This window comes from Falco punctatus (assembly GCF_963210335.1).
Source record: "Falco punctatus genome assembly, chromosome: Z".
Classification (NCBI taxonomy): domain Eukaryota; kingdom Metazoa; phylum Chordata; class Aves; order Falconiformes; family Falconidae; genus Falco; species Falco punctatus.
In genome coordinates, this window is record NC_137586.1 from 78,747,046 (window position 1) to 78,765,265 (window position 18,220).

General features: G+C 40.9%; 1 long non-coding RNA gene across 1 annotated transcript in view; it reads left to right on the top strand.

Moving 5' to 3' along the window:
* The window catches only part of LOC308056101, a 96,891-nt gene that overhangs the window by 63,590 nt on the left and 15,081 nt on the right, over nt 1-18,220 (top strand). The window contains exon 6 of the long non-coding RNA XR_013924706.1: nt 1-18,220. This exon is cut by the window's right edge and continues 15,081 nt beyond it. This is a non-coding gene — a long non-coding RNA (uncharacterized lncRNA).

The window sequence follows — 18,220 nt, forward strand, 5'->3', positions numbered from 1 at the left end:
CCTGTAAAAGAAAAGACTAGCTGAGTGGAGGTAGATGAACAACCAAGGTCTTCTCCTCTACTCTACACAGACTCACAGACCAAAAAGACCACATGGATGGATGGAAATAAGGGTTAGTTCCTCTATCTTACTTGAAAACAAACTGGAAACCAGCACCATTCAGTCAAATATTTTGACTGGATTTTTCGAAAGGGTTGGATTAGTTCATTCTTACTATTCACTGTAGCTACTCATATAAACAGATAAATATGTGACTATTTAAGCCAAATGGTCTTTTCCAGCTTTGAAATGATACAACTGAGAGCAAACTTTGGCTATCTAAAAGTAATCAAACTAATGTTTCATGCTGTACAGTAACCTTTTTGCCTGAAGGAGTCGGGGAGGAAATATTTTCCCATGCCAGTGGGAAACCTCAGTTTTATTTTTCAGCAGTTGACCTGTTCTTGAGGTACTTGCTCATTAACGTTGGAGACACAACATGCCACTGCCTAATTCTTTGTGGCAGAGGTGTTACTACTGCAGTTAGGAGAAAATGTTGAAAAGAGACCCAGAATTGAGGGAACAGTTGTTCCCTTTGCTTCTCAAGGTATGGTTCAATCATTCCTCTGTAGTCCTCCAACTTTCAGTCTATTTTCTTACATTCTCAGTCAATCAAATGTAATCTTTAAGGTATCCAGTAATTATTTACGCCTGGGTTTTATCTATGAAACCACAAGCAAGCACAAAAGTGATGCAGGGCACTGGGTAACGGTGGCTCTCCCACGCATGTAGGTACAAAACTGGTGGAGTACACCTCTGCCTAATGAGAAAGCACAGGTGTTCTGACAAGCAAGAACAACAAATAAAAAAAAAAAGTCACTATCTTGTCAAATACTGTGTGCATATCAAGGATCCAGAATACAAAGCAGACTTAACAGCAATCATATTTTGAGTAGAATTTGCTTGAATGTAACACCTTCTCCTTCTAAGGTTTTGAGTGTGGTATCTTAAAGAAGATCACACAAATTACTCATCCTGGGAACAAAGGCTCTTTTTTTGAAAGCTGTCAGCTTGCTGACAGTTATGATGAGCATTTACTTCAGGCTTGTAAAACATATTAATCAAACTTGTTCCTATAACTTCAGTCCAAGGAGGGTTACTGTTTCTTTTAGAGAAATGTTTTACATAAGTGAAGAGCTCTGAATACGTATCACCTTGAATGCAAACCACATCTATGCCATTCATTTATTTGTAATGAATAAATACTAGTCTACACCAGGCTTAAGGAAGATTAAAGCAGTATATGGAAATCTGTTTATTACAATACTATTTGCCAAAGACCTATGCACCATTCATTGAACCTTGAAAAACATTTGAAAATATGGGTTGCATTTGCAAACTTCAATGTATGACATGGAGAGCTGGCAAGCTGCCTGGTTTCTACTTAAAGGATTGTCATTCTGGGAAAAATAAATTTCTCTAACTAGACAAAAGTCAATGTTTTCATGTTTTACTGCAATCAAACTGATATGGCTGACAATTTAATGTCTCAACACTTAAAATATCTGTGGATAATCAGTTACCTCAATCAATCATAACTACAAGATTCCTCTATTTTCAAAGCCTGTATACATATGACTGAGATATTTAACAATTTAGAGAAACCTTCCCATCCTTAATCCTTCGTGATTTCTCTTGAGCAGTGCATTAATTTTTTTCCCCCTCAAATGCATGACTTTATAATTGCTGAAAAAAAAAAGAAATGCAACCCTGTACTCTAATCAGATTTTGAAACCTTTGTGTTAATGTCCTGTTTTATTTGATTCTATGTATATTTTATAGTCTGCTTGCCTGTCAAAAAGATGTGGAAATGTGCTGGCATTCCAGCTGAAGTCATCCTTGTGAGTGAGAAAATGCTCAAGGCTTTTTTGAAAGTGGGTGCTGAAACATACGTTTCTCTTCTTTGACTCCAGGGGATGCTAACAGCTGCCCCAGCAGACAGGTATTACAAGGTCAAAGGCTACATGAGCTGTGCACCTTCAGGATTTGCAGACAAGAAAGCAGATGGGTAGCTTCTCAAAAGTAATAATAAAAATACCAACAACAATGAGAAGAAGAAGAAGGAGCTGACAACAAAAATGAAAATGAACCCGAAAGAAGCGAATTCTGGGTAGCATAACACTTGGCAGAGCTGATTTTAATATCTGACAGGTTGAGTTCACTAATCTTTGCTATTCATATTGACGTGAAACTTCATACAGTTTTAGAGATTTGTATCTATTAAGACATACAGCAGTGTTCCTACAACATGGGAACAAGTTTGCTAGTGCCTGCCGTTCTTCCTCCGTGATAAAAATTGATATAAACTGTTTTAAACGCCTAACAGATAATTACTCTCAACACTCAATAAGGAAAGCTACGTCTTTAGAGCCTCCTTTATCTTTAAAAAATAATACAAAAAAGCAAGCCCCCAAACCACCAACAAGACAAAACAACAATCTTCCTCCCACTTTCCTCCCTCTCTTTTGTTTCTTTGATTACTTGGAGCCTTGTAATCAAACTAAGCTTAGTTTCAGGACCCTTGGGGCAGTATCTCTTAGTTCCCTGTCAGGCTGCGTTGCAAAACAATCAATCTTGCTCTTGCGCCGGCTTGGTGGAAGTGCCATGACACGAGGAGTGCAATGCTTTGCTCTTGCTGTGAAGCTTCCATGACAAAAGTTTTTATCAGAAGCTGACTGTATTTAGGATTATGAATATGCAATGACTCTCATTAGTATTGAAGCACAGAAGCATGGGCTGACATCCCCCGCCACTTTTAGCTGCTGCAGAGTCGTCTAATGAATTGTCTTGCTCTTTCACTAGCACAGGCTTTGCTGTTATGGCTCCCTGTTCCAAGGGGAGTTGCCCAGTTTGAGAATACTGTTGACGGCAGAAATTAATTGCCAAGAACATCTCTTGATTTTGTTAAACAGTGTTAGACAGCATTTAAATTGTCAAAACAGAAAACCATTACACCCTACAGGAGACAAAACGGTCACCAGCAAGAGGGCCCGTGTGTCCTTAGCATAGCCATGCACAAGGATACAGGTGTGGCACAGGTGCATGTACGGTTGTACCTGTACGTACAAATGTATGTGAGTGCATTGGTGATGGGTCTCGGAAACCTGACATCCTACTGATTTATGTGTTATTCTTCCAACTAGAACAAATAAGGATAACAGAAAGTTCTCCAAATGTGCAGGACTCCAATATATTGCTATTTGATCAACCCTTTAATACGCTTTCTTTTCCCTTTGGGACCCTGCCAAACATTTTTCAGCTCACACATCTGCAATCTTTTTGAATAAGTTACTGATAAGGATGTTTCCAACAGATGATTAAGATATCTGGCTTGATTTGTCATATTTGAGGAGATGTGTAAGCTTTCAGAAACCAGTGGAAATGACCCTTTTTTCCCCCAGTTGGTTAAATTAAGTATTTTTTCCCTATTCATCTGAAATTTCAACTGACATAAAAGGAGCTTTTGTGGCTCTCTGCAGATTGTGAAGGATAGAGTGAATTGGAATGGATAATGTATTCCAAGAAGCATAAGTAGCATTCTGAAAGGTGTGCTCATACTGCAAATAATAAAGGATATGAGGTTCTCCCAAGAAGATGTCAGCCCCGAGCAGCTCTTTATCCATTTAATCAGTAATGGAAATGGTCCCAGTGCAAGGAAGGAGGATCTGTTTAATTTTTACTGCGATTTTTGGCACCATTGCTCTAAAGCGAGCTTGGCTTACTTCTTGACCCAACCCCAGGAGTGTCTATTCTCATCAGCTGGAGAAAAAATCAACATAAAGAACATCTACATGTTGGGAGTATCAAATGCAAGAGCGGTTTAAAATAAATGCAGTTCTGACAAAAGTGGCTCAAGTATCATACATCAAACACTTGTTACCTCTCTTGGCCTTAGTGATTGCACGTGACTAAGAAAGAGTGAGTGATAAAATCTGAAGAAAGATGAAACCAATCTGGGCCTTTTTAAAGATCATCAATCATTCTGCGCGGCCATGATATTATTAGTTCCAGTAAGCCTTGTTCTCCCATTTTATGGACATCATAAACCCCCCACCCCTAGACCAATGCTACCATGGGAAATCATTTTTATGGGCAGCATCTTAGTGTGGGCCAATCAGATCTAATCGCATAACAAGCTACTGAATTATTCAACGTTCTCCCTAATTTTGCATTCTTCCTGCACTTTGCTGTCACTGCAGGGTTTTAAAAGTATGTGTTTTTACAATATTTATTAAGAAGATAACCATACACAGGAATTTCGCTTTCTCTGTCTTTCAATAATAATTTGTTCCCTTAGATTGTAGCAGTATATACATTACTATATAGACAATATTTTTTTCTAAAAGGAATAGCAATCCACAGTGTGGCACTCGCCTTTAAACTCTTTCAGCTTTTAAAATACCAAACGTAAGGACAACAATGGTGAAACAATTGTGTTCAAACATAAAATATTCAGATTTACTGAGCAAACTGTAACCAGCATGTCTCTTAGCTGTTGCTATGAATACAGGGCTCACATTGTATATGAAAATATTTCAGTTTTAATTGCAAATCTGTGCAGAGATGATTTGGGGTCTGTAATTAGCACATAAATTCCAGACTTTGTGACTGCTGTGAAAACACACATTATTTATGGAACTATTATCTAAATATAATTCAGTGTTTTTTGCTTTCAACAACTACTGTAAAAGTCTGATTTAATAAAATGTGAAAAATTTCCCGTCTCTTGCACTTCTGTTTACATTATGAAGCATTCATTCCTCTGCACTGCCATTTCTCACTCGACCTGCAGTGGACTTTGCTTTCAGTGGCTCCATACTTCACTCACACCTCGGGGAGGTTTCTTCACAACCATAAAGTGCCAGGCACTTAATTTGTTTAAAATGAAAGCTTGGATTATGCAAATAGCTCTGAACTGCGTGAACAGAGTGAGTTTATGTGACCTCCATCCTCGTGCTTTTCATCCTGGGTAGAAGTGGGAATAGACAGGAGCCCTGTCTGAGCTGCTTTTAAGCTACTGTATGCAGATTTCCAGTTATCCAGACAGGGTTACTGGAAGGACAAAGTGGTCTCTTGTTCCCACCCACTTATTGTAAACTGCATGCTCTGCCACTTCCAGCTCCCATCAACGCAGGGTACAACCAGCACAAAATTTGTCTTCCTCACCTGCAGTACCATGCATTTTCAAAGCTCGTTACTTTCACAGTCTGTGTTACAGCAATAGTTTTTCAGACTCTCTTACATTCTAGAGTTTAAAAGTGTATTTTCAGGCTATATGGAATGGAGCTAGTTTTGAGCTTGTCTCTAGGTTAAGGGCTGAAGCTGCCAGTGAAGTGGCTGGGCACCAGGTATGCACAAATACCACAATGGCAGGTTAAATAATACAACAGAGCTTGCAGTAACAACAGCAAAAATTTATTACAAAATTAAATTGCAAAATTAAAACTTATTTACATCAAAATGTGACACACTTGAAACTTCATCCCTTCTTTCTTTTTCTCCCAGCCTTTTGGTTCGCTCTGGATATATAGTTTTGCTGTCTTTGAAGGAAAATCCTTCCCCACTTTCCCTCACCCTCCCAACTTCCAGACATCCACTGCCTTGCTGCTCTGGCAGCTCTGTGCAATGGTAACCTTAACAGCCAACACAATAATAATAATAATTGCAATAACCACCAGCACAGTTGCCTTGCCTCTCCCAGGCCTGCATCCCTTGGCACCAAACGCTGCGCCTGCAGGAGCATCCCCCAGCCCACCCTGTGGGAATAGAGCAGGTGGGCTGGACACCGACCACCTCAGTGTCAGAAATGTGCAATGTTTTTGCATGAGGCTACCAAGATTTGCCCAGACCTGGGAGTTACACCTCCCTGCATCTCTTCCCAGTAGCTGGTGATGGAGTCAGGCAGGATCCGTGCACGGCGTACCTTGCAGCTCGGCCCCTGGGCGTAAATTTCGATTTGAACAGCGATATCAATGTCATGGCACACACGCTCCGGGAGGGGAGTTACGAAGAGTAATTGAGAGATTCAGCTTGAAGCCACTGAAAGCTGTAATTTAAAGTTCCAGTACTACTATTACCATTAAAATTTAAAGTGACAGAGGCCCAATTATGAATGGTTATTTTCTTAAATAAAATTGCTTTCCCCCCCCCTCTGCAAAGCACTCATTTTTGCCTAGCCATCGCTGTCACCAGGATCTGTCTTTGTGGCTTCTAGTGTCAGTGAGATGCTGAGCCTCCCACCCCTGACAAGAAGCAGATCAACAGGGAGGCTGGGAGCCTTGCAGGGGGTGGCAGGGCAGATGGCTCTGCAAGGAGGTCTGTGAGGGTCCAGCCTGCTCTCCAGGCAAAATTAGGCATAACTTTAGTATCTAAAGAGGACCCCAGCCCTGCTGTCATAAGCTGGGAATGGCATCCAGGGACAGAGGAGACACTGAGTACATGCTTAGTGAGGAAAATAAGTATGGGTGAGACTGGAGATCTTTTCTGACAGATGACTGGGTTAGTAATCACTATCATTGCTTCCTTCATAATCTTCATGCAAAAATTTGCTGGTTGTTTACATGACAAACCTTAGCATCCAGTACAGCTTATTAGACTGTCTACTCAAATAATACAAAAAATTCTCCTGGATATTTCTTTGGCTGGTGCTACACCCACATTCATTTCAGATGAATAGGTTATACTGTCTTCAAAACATCAGTGGGACAGATGGCAGGAAAGCTACAGGACCCAAGTGCTTGCCATGTTCTCACACTGTTGGTATGTTTTTTCATAATGCCTGTCATGATAAGATGCCACAAGGACCCAGACTTTCATGTAAGAAGGAAGGAAGGTATTGCATTCTGAGAAGGCAGGCAGTTTTAACACAGAATGTCCCTGAGAAGCGGCAGAGTTCTGCTGCCTTTCACACAAGGAATTCCAAAAGTGAGACTAGGATTTGGCTTGCAGGTAGCACAAATGTAGTCTAAGAATTTGGGGAAGTAGAGCTGTCCTAAGAATATCAACCAGACCATCCAATGTGTGTACATACACAATTCAGATCAATCAGTCTGATTTTTTTTTTCACTTTGTTATCAACATAAATGCATCTTAATTTGAGATGCAGAATGATGAATCCAGTGTTTTCAGATGAGGTCAGTGACACATGAATAACTGGGGCAGTCACTAATAAATACCCAGGTAGAAAGGAAAGAAGAGCACTTCTTGCAAGACAGAATCAATTATTTCTTGGTACAAGTGGTCTCCACGTATTAGGTTATTTTTCTAGCCACCTGTCACACAGCTACACACAAGACCATGACATACCATTCTCACCTTCAGTGATGTTGTTAAACAGAAGAATATGAGATGTTTTCCATACACTAGTCTTCATCAGCCTGAATATTTTTTGGTTTTAATTCCCACATTTAACCAAATTGGGACTGTTCACAAGAAAATGTCTGAAAAATCCCTCACACCACACTAGAAAGCATTCACCAGGAGGGGTGCAATGCAGAAGCAGAAGGATGTTCTCTCTGAAGGTACTTCTGGGGAAGCAGAAAATGATTGCAAGAGCGGAAGACAGGAGTACACCCACCAACTCACAGAATAGACTCTGGTAGTCAGGAGTATCTGCATGACAAAAGAACAGAGCAGGGAAACAATCTGGTGATGTGGTGGATTTTGTCCCTGGCTACTCTCCATAGCAGAAATTAAGGTCATGAGTGGAACAGGTTTTTAATGATGGACTGCAGACCATGGTCAGCAGTTGCTTTCTGCAATACTGGCAAACTCAGTATTGGGGGTTCATCTGCTACTTTAAACATTTGAAACAGGACACTGCATAGCAGCTGGAGGCCAGCATCCCTCTGTGCTAGGTGCTGTACTAACACAGGACCAAAAACATCTGGCGCTTGCAACACAGGGAGCTAACTGGAGACACTTTGCTGTCCTGTTAAGGCCATGCTGGCAGTGATGCTGAGCCCTAGAGGTAAATAATCATCCCTTATGTTACCCCAGCAGCATCCATGCACTCAGATCATCATGTATGTGGTTCTGAGATTGACCTGGCCAGGGCTGGCCCCACACTCAAACTAAGGCAGCACCATGCAGCATCACCAATGCAGCACCTCCCAGCACCATCCTCACAGCTGGCTGAATACTGGGGCCAAGTGACCCCCATGATTCATCCAGGGCCTTCCTGCAAAGACCAGTAAAGGCCGGTCCCAAAGAGGGTTAATTAGTGTTGGCCTAGCGAATGCTGGTGAAATCATTCAAGGAGGGACACATGCTCTGTGCAGATGGACAAAGCTGTGATCTGCTGCCAGACTGAAAATAATAAATAAATTTTATGTTATGCACTGTAGACACTCCTTACCTGTTTTAATTTTTAGTAGAAATGTTCCTTTTTAAGCACCAGGAGCAATATGAGTTTAATGTGAGCTCTGAGGACCATGCAACACAAGCATAATTGACTCGTTGCCATCACTTGCTAGATATTTTTTCCTTTCCCTTTCCCAAGTCTTAATGTTTCCTATGTTCTTGATGGCAACAGAACATGCTAGAGAGCCAGAATTTGACACAGAGCTTACAGCTTAGTAGTCAATATTGAAATTGGATTTGAGTTACTGTGTAAGTAATTGCCGATAAGAAAGCTGGAGTAAAAGGGCTGTGGAAAGACATAAGGCACCTTCAGGTCACAGACAAAGGAAACCAGAAATAATAATGTTTACAGAGGTCAAAGGTTTAATTTTTTTAATTATTATTGCATCAGTGAAAGGAGGCCACTTTTTATGTGTGTGGCTTTCTTCTGTAAAATTTAAGTTTGTCTTACATGGAAGTTTGGTATCTTTCCACTAACTGGTGTCATGGCTGAAAAGCCAAACAGATGAACAATATTTACACTGAACCTTTGAACTGTTGGCCTGATATTATCACTCTTTTTAATCACAAAGTACCTTGGTGTTTAACTAACCTTACTTTCATCTTCTCTGTCTCTGCTTGTGCTATATTACCCCATCTGCAATAAACAATGAAGAAATCTGTAACATCCTGAGTAGTGACTATGACCTGTCCTCCCCTTAATGACAGGTTTATGCAGTTCATCAAATCCCATCATCTGAACAGATAAGATCGAATTCAGTGGCTGCTGAACTGGACATATGTTGAGCTGAAATGAAAGCAGTGAGGTGTCTGTGCTTATTAGGGGCTTCTGAATAAAAGAAGTCTTGGTGTCGTACTGGAAGGCAGCTTTACTGTCATCCATGGTGTCTTCTGGGAGCTGAAACTGTAAAAATAAGTGAGAAACAATATTTGCTCTATTCACCAGACAAAACCTCGTAACACTACTTAAACTGGCAAAAGAGTTTTAGGGGGAAGACTGGGGGAGATGAAGTCATCACATCCTCACCCAGGACTACTAACAATGCTAGGTATTGCACACAAAGCTCCCGACCAGAGTGACGGTTCTGTTAAAAAGCTCAGTAGTGTCATTTGGGATGTAACCTGAATTTCCCAGTTAGCTTTCAAAGCAGACAACATGCTGGGCAGAAACAGAGCTCCTCCAGTCTCTAAGAGTCTTCTGTTTCTCTTTCTTACCCACGTTCTTAGTAAAAACCAAGCCAGAACAAAATTAGTATTTTTTATGTGTTTTTGCAGAGAAGGACGGCTTGGCAGCTGTGTCTTCATCCTGCGAACAGGTCTGGCTACATGCACATGAACAGTCTAACTCAGTGACTTTTGGGTATTACCTGCTACCCATAACAGCATGAAACAGAGAAGGAGGGGTTCTACTTAGCTGCAGTCTGGACTGGTGGTTCTGTTTCCAGCTTCATCAACAACTTTTTGTTATTCTTGATAACAACGTTTATTTTTTCTGCATTTCAGTACCTGAAAACACACATAATAATGCTTTTCCACTGCATAGTGAGGCTAGTAGTCTTGGTTTATGTAAGCAAAGTATTTTGAGATCCTTGTAGGGTAGGAGGTATAGGAAAAAGAAAGCTGTAATTGGAGATTATCTGGCACGTAACACCACCTTTCAGTACCACCACCTTAGGGTGATGCCATCACATCACGATATGCCCTTTTCCCCTTTCCACTGACAGACCCTAGCTCAAACCCTATAAAGATACTATTTGCACAGATGCAGAGGTGAACACGGCTCTCAGAACTGTCTCTGAGACAAAGGAAAATGTTTTCTTGTGGGGAAAGCTCATTAACAGTCTAAGCAACGATGGAATCAGCACTTGGGGTAACTCCAAAACCACCTACTCAAACTGGCGAGGAAGAGAGTTAGAGACAGATCCTGGTGGCAGGATTAATATTTCCCCTGGCTTGGCTTTTGTGATTTATGTTCATGGCTATTGAAAGCAAAAGAAAGAAAGGTTTCAAAGCTGTGTTTGTATTCCCCAGCAGAGCTGTTTGTGATTTCCATTTTGTAGGAGATTTTAGTTTCTCTTTTATCCATTATCAGGCAGACAAAACTGAAAGACTTTTACTAATTCTTATTCCCCTCTATTGACATCACCAACAGATATAAATTTGGGAAAGCTGCTCGCAGCATTCAGTTCAATTAATATGCTGGTGTTGTCCCTGGACTGGAGAATGCTTGTAACTACATAAGTTCGCTGCTCACTGTCCATTCAGCAAAGGGACTGGAGAAGAGAAGGGAAAGAAAGGAAAATTTTAACCTGTTCATCTTCTTTCCTCTATCTGTGCAGTGCCTTTGCTGCCAGATAAATAGAAAACCAGGATGTGTGCCCGTTAACACCTTTGTGAACAATAAAACGCCTGTGTATATGAGATAAGCAAGCGGGCACTACTCTGAGGTTTTGAGTTCATGTTTTGTTTACGCTTCTTCTTGGTCCTGTTTCTCCCTTCCTTCTTTAATTTGTGTAAGCACATAACACACAGAGGGCATTCACCCAGCCAGCCTCCCAGTGCACAGGGTGTGGAAGAGAATGAAGGAGCCATCATTAAAACACCTTTCACTTCACTGCATCTGCATTAGGCATACCTTATTAGGCACACTGATGACCACACTGTGAGGAGCAAGAGGAGCTTACAAGAATTGACTTTAGTTTAGGCCTAATTCCTGGGAATTAAGCAGATATTGAAGACTGTCTTTGCTCGGGAAAGCTCTCACTTAAACCTATTTGAGAAAGGATGCAAGACACTCTTTTAAATGTAAGCATATGCTGTTCCTGATAATCAGACTTTGCATTTTGTAAATTTAATTTGCATCAACAGTGAAAAAGAAGCGCACGTTGCTGTATGACTTCCATTTCAGCCCCAGCATCATACCCTCACTTCCAGAGGTATAAAAGGTAGCTCAAACTGCTTTTGTAAACATGCAATTGGGCAATATCTGCACCGACCTTTTACTTAGTGATGAGGCTGCTCTAATGAGCCTGAATTACATGAGCTGTAGTTCCTGGCTACTGGGAGTGCTGGGGCACTGCTCCCCATGCGAGCTCTACCCATGTACAGCTCTCATGAGAGGTCACAAGAAGCATCCCAGGGTCTCTGAGAAGACGACTGGGAATGGGACCATCCTGATGAAGTGAGGTTAAGGGGTCTGGGGTAGTTTGACCTGAACTCTCAGCACAGACCTAACCATAACACTTTGTAGCATCAGACCCTTGATTTAAAGCACTAGTGGAAATCTTGAGGCAGGTTAAAAGTGTCAGATACAGTGAAACGATGACAGATCTGTCCGTGGACGTCCAGCTAAAGGCATGGATGTTCGTCAGTAGCACTGAGGACTGTAATCATACACTGCAAGATGGACACATAATGGGGGAAATAAAAGAAAAACTCTCCTTCATCCTTCACTCTCTCAACCCACCACCCTGCATAACCTCTCATAGCTTGAAGCAAGACAAGAAAGTCAGCATTTCGCACCCTCCAACAGCTTTGACATGACAGGTATGGTATTTTCTTACCCACAGAATTGCCAAGGAAATCCGCCCTAGCAAAAGTGCAAAAGTTTTCAGTGTAAGGAGGTGGGGTGCAAAAACTGGCTTGTAGGCAAAGGTTGAAATGACTCAATCTGAAACAAAATGTAAAGCAATTACTGCTAGGAAAAAAAAGATCATGCTGACATTTAAAGGCTGCATTGATAGTATCTGTCCCTTCCCAAGCTGACATAAGCAGCCTTGATTTGATCCCCAAATGTTTTTTTTTTTGTTTTTTTGTTTTTTTTTTTTTTAAATATATTTAGGATATCCCTTATTTGGAGGTGGGGGGCTGTGGGATGCATTGCCTTAACTTCAGTTGTTGATGCAAAGAAATAATTGCCACCCCAGAAAGGTAATTACATATGCCATTGTTTATACACATAATAGGCCTGGAAAAGCATGTTCTGCAGATAGAAAAAAAAGAAAATCCTGCTTTCACATCAGGGCGGAACACTATGTAAAGTGACAGATCGCCACAAATAGCATTCAAACCCGTGCACATTAGTGGTTGATTTTTCTTCTGGGGAAGAGGGGGAAGGGATGAAGGCTAAGGAATAGGGTGGAGAGAAAAAAAGAAGACTGTTTTGTTCAACAACCATAGTAACATATCCAGTGGTTTTTACTCTCATGATTGCTGCTAAATGAACCTGATCTTTAAGAAGTTGTTTTTAAAGTCACTGCCTCAAAGGGACATTTTCTGTTGTTGCCATCTTGTGCAAATACCACTTCTCCTAAAGTGGCCTTAATTTGAATTGCTTTGAAAGCAGACCACATAATCTGGTAGAATATGGTATGGCACAATACATCTACTCTTTGTGCCTTTAGTACCACATAGAAAGTGAATTTAGGTCACAAAAGGACAGCTAAAGTCTCTTTCCCCCACCTCCCATCGTAATATATGTAACAAACAAAAGAATAAAACAAACAGCGTGCTATGATGTCAAACCCATTTTGTTGTTTTTTTAAAAAAATGCAAAATGTGTATTTCTTCAAAATATTAAAGGTATCAGGGCTAAACAAAGGGAAAAAATACATATGTATTTCGATATTGAACTAAGCATTGTTAGATGCTGAAGCAATTCGTAGCAGGGCTATTCTCTGCTGCAGTGTCCAGCAAATTGCATGACCTGCTTGTTAGGCTTGACAACAGTGTTTTACCTAACAAAGGCCTCAACAGCTCAGAGCAGCAGAGGAATGTCAAAATGAGCACATTTCACACACAGATGTGTGACCATAATAGTCTATAAGAAGATGCATGGGGTGGAGGGAAGGGGCTGGGGGCTGGGAAGGCTAACAGTTAGCAGTAGGGACATGGCCCTACTGACCACATTTAATCAACCCTTCTGTAAACAATTCAACGTTTTCATTGTTCTCTAAAAACTAATAAAGAGAAACAAGCACTTTTCATTCATCTTGAAGTAATTTTCTGTCAGGTTTGAGCCCCTTGTGGCCTACAGCTTGTGCATTGCTAGCTGTGTGATACAACAACTATTTCAATTTATTTTACAAACTCTGGCCATTGACATGTCAGTTAGTGTTCACCAAGCCGGCATCTGAAATTGTGCAGTTAACGAGTTTTACAACATTTCTATCAAGAGAAACTGTTTAGCATAACTGACTCTTAAGGAGTTATTATACCTCTAAAAATCCATTTTAAGGGGCATTATTTAAATAAAATAGAAAAACGGTTCACTGCCTTTTAAAGGGGCTACAAAAAAAGTCCATCAGATCCAGTGCAGTAATCCTCAGCTTAAAGCACTCTTGAGAGCACTTCTGGGAATTATCAGCATAATGAAATGTTTTGTGAAATGTCCAGATAGATTCCTCTACTCAACAATTTTACTGCACCATATTTATTTTCCTTCTAGTTTTTAAAGAAGTGAATTACTTTTTTGAGGGGATGACTCTACATTGTGCAGATTAACTGAACACATTATTGCCAAGGCTGTAGTCTGAGCGAGGGGTTCAGTCTGTGTGCAGTCTATATACATTTGCAGCTGGGCGGGGGGAGGGGGGGGGGAAGTCAAGCCCTTTAACCTATACTCAGCTCTAAAAGGGTTAAATTACAATGAGGCTTATGCAGATTTGCATTTCTCTTGTACTCCATTTTTCCCATACTCTTAAACAACTTTGTTATACAATGGCACCTGTAAAATGCTTTATTAAAAACAATTTTGAAGTTAATTAAACAAACAAAAAAGCTTCTAAAACTGAAAACTGGTTTAAAGTGCTCTGAAAGGAGAAATTTCTGAGTTTTAACTTAGAGACTAGATATCTATCTATTAGCTGTGGTGACCAATGATCTAAAACCGCTAATACCAAGAGTCCATAATGGTAGAGAAACTGCAGCATATGAGAGAGTCAATCTCAGCATATTAAACCACCTAATGGAGTAAAACCTGTGTCTGCCATGTAAATTAGTGTTTCTGCCTAAAATGAGCACTGGTAAGAGAAAAATTACATTACGGTACAATTACAGATACAGTAGGTACAATACCCAGATGTATGTATACTATGTGCACAGATACAGTGGGAAAGCATATGCAGTGGCCTGTCTGGCCCTATTTGTTCAATATCACTTCTGTCTAGTTCCACTAAAAGCCTCAGAATTACATGCCAGGAAAAAAAAAAAAAAAAAATCCCAGGTCTTGAGAGTTTTTTGCGCCGATTCTGACGTTGCCACTCCTGGAGATCGATGAACAGATGTTCAGTAACTTTGATCCACAAGACACCTGGACAATAATTTGTGGTCTTGGCACCTTCTCAGAGCAAAGGCATAACCTTTCCCAAAGGTGTAACCTTTCCACAATCACTGTAGGCACTGCTACAACATCAGTGCTGGAGGAGACATCTCCCAGGATCTCCCAAGGCAGAGACTCATGTGGGATGGCTTCCAGACTGTTAAAGGTATGATTGATCAACACTATTAAGTGAGATGGTGGACACTTTCTTAACAACTGGGCTACTACTCAGTTTTGCGAGATGCTGAGCGTTTTGGCACTGACTCTACGTAACAGGTTTTAAACACACAGTCAGTGGCAGAGCTGGTTACTCTGTCGTTAAAGCAGTAGGCTTGTTTACAAATGAAAGCTTTACTGGAGTGGTGTCGTGCTCCTTAGCACTCTGCTTCAAACCTTGGCATAGCAAAACACATAAAAGAGGAGAAAAAGGAGAGGGTTTTAAAAATATATTGCTTAAATTTATGTTAGAATCAGGAGAGAACTTAACTACACTTAAATAATGTATGAGTGGCTGGACTACTGAAAGGTAGGGAAAGATGAAGGCTATCAGATTTCTAGATACTGAAGAATTTGGCCATGACATTTAAAAGCACCCACTGTACAGAGAAAAACTGTCCTACTCCAGAGAGCAAACCAAGGAGAGACAAGACCAGAAGGGAATGCTCATTTTGTACGAGACTGCTAATACGGCCAAAATGGTTGAAGAAACAGAAGAGTGAGCTGAACTTCGTTCTAATGATGCTTTCTAGTCCTGTGCATTCAAGCTTCGTTGTTCCTAGCTTACTGCATGGTCCACTGATAGACGCTGTAGCAGGAGCAGGAAAGGTCTGCTGGAAGGAGGTAGAAATGGGTCATTAAAAGATATCCTACATGGTCCTCCCATGTTTACAGTGTGTGTCTCCTCCTCATTACAAACCCCACTCATGTTGGCTTCTTGGACTGCAGAGAATTTTGATGGGAAACTCAGAGCGGTATCTACAACCATGGGCAGCAGCAGGAACTCTGAAGTGAAAACGAGCAGATAATCGCAAATTTGAAGACCTCACGGTGTCCTGCTTTGCTGTATGTTGGCGAGGTTTAAAAGATGCAAGCATCTAAGAGGAAGGCAAGGATAGGAAGCAGCTTGACTGCAGTCACGAATTTCAGCACAGTTACTTACAGTCATATATTTTCCATGAGTTTAAGTACTATGGCAGCAGGAATTTTTGGTCCCCTCATTATTTATACATAAGTATTTGGCCAAAATGGAGGTAAATACTTCTCATGCATGCACAGAGGTGTCACTGATTTTCTGTTTCACAGTGGAAGGTCTTTTCCTTTGGGGGAAACATCCATGTAAAACAGGAAAAGAAAAAGGAGGGTGAATTTTAGGTACGACAGATTTATTTGTAGTAAATGAAAACTCAGTAACTGATTTTTTGTGTGACCAAAGCCTTAAATTCTGCTCCACTGCTTTTTCTTTAGTTCACACTGGTTCAATTTTTGTATGGGAGTTGTTTAATTTTTAGTTTTTCTCTTTTTCGAACAGACTGGTTTCCCTCTTGCAGGTAACATACACATGTAATTTAGAGGAGGCTGCAGCAGGGCTTGGAGATAGACAAGCTTGGAAGGGTCTAAGCTGGGGTGCAGGCAAGCTCTAACTATGTCCTCCTGCAGCCCCATGCGGGGCAAGGTCCCTGCCAATGAGCTGTGGGTGGGCAGCATCTTGGCTGAGTATGTTTGTCCTTAGCCTGGTGTTGCTGGGAATAGGCTTTTGCCTGTTCATTAATTATTCCACTAAAAACTAGCTTGGCTATCCTTCATCCCACACTGCAGTTTGGACACCTCAAAGCTCTAAAGTATGAGACAACATTGTTACTTTAACCCTGTGCCTATATGCACAGCTTTTGGTTCGTATTCCTTTGCACTGCTGGGCTAGCTGTTTTCCGTCCTTATTCCCTGGAAAACATTTCCCTTATAAACAGGCAGGTAGCATGGTCAGTGGAAAGCTGCATAAATGCACTCTACCTCTCTGGGCGATTTGTTGTCCTTGTTAAACCTTTTCCCCTTTAAAAAAGGCTTGTGAAAGCTTTGCAGCACAAGGACTGAATTAAAAGAATCATTTGTAACAATGAAGACATAATTTAGGTTTAGGTAGATTTTCTTCAAGTTATCATTTAAACACTTTCAAAATCATGTAGAAATAAAGCAAAACTGAACAGCCACATCAAAGCTGACACCGCATGGTGAAGAAGACACTTCTGTTCACAACCTCTGTCCCTAGGTTGCTGATAATCAAAATGCCAAATTCCCTTGCGTTCAGCAGAGCTACGTATCAGAATAATGAGATGCAAGTCCATGTCTGTTTGGTGCTACCAGTAATAATATCAAAAAGCTTTGTTCTGAGAAACTCGTGACCTTTCATAGTCAAGAAGAAGGAAAATGAAGAAAAAGAAGGAAAAAAATACATTAAAAGAAAAAAAAAATCAAAACTTTTTTTCAGCTTGCCTTTTATATATTGTCAGTTGACTGAGGCCAGCTTTCCTTGGCCTTTCAGGATGTGGTGACATGGCTATTTGCCATAAGTCTGAAACTCCAGTCTGACACTTTCAAAATAAAGTTTCTTTTGCCTGTGAAGTTGAGGTTGGTTGGTATAATCACTTCTGTGAGAGCTGGAGATGCCGCCTGCCTCTGTCACCACCACAGCTGCCTACAAAAATAAAGACATAACAGCAGGAATATCCCTTTTGTTGCTTTTTTCTACCCTGGCCTCCAAGAAACAGAGCTTTTTTGGTCATGACAAGGCTGTGTACATGTCCTAATAAGTTTTGCACTCATTAGGTAATTGCAGCTGAATTGCTAAGGGTATGGAAAAGACTGTGAACCTAGAAGGAGAGCGAGAAACTGCACTTGAACCTTGCCATGGTCAGATATATCCAAAAGATGTGTGTTCTTTCCCATCCCATGATGTACCCATTGACTTATTAATATCCTAGTCAGCTGCTAGATGTTTTTCCATTCATTTCTGGATCACTTCTGGATCACTGGTTTCGCCCACGGTCCCTTTACCTTTCCTTCCTCTTCCAGCCAAGCCAAGCACCACTCACAACAAATGGACCAGTTCAGCCTCACACTGAGTTGCCATAAAAATTCAAGATGAGGCTTGAATTCACTCAAAAACATTTCACTTGCTACTTCATAGGCATTGAAGTCTGCTTGTTTCTGAAGGATGATGTAAAAGAATATGTAAAAACCCACAGTTCTCTAACCAACTGCATGAACCATAGACAGTAGAAATGATGAGTAAAGGGTTACAACTAACCAAAAAGAAGTCCATGAACACATCCTACCAAAGCAGGCTGTAGAAAACACCCTATGGAAGCATCAATAAAAAGCACAGTGCTTCCTATCTTACAGAAAGAAAAGGTGAGCGAGCAGAGGGGAGAAGAGGAAGCATCGGTGTCTACCCTGTGAACCTGGAAGGCGTCTGGGTGTAATGGAATCTGGGAAAGGACCAAAATG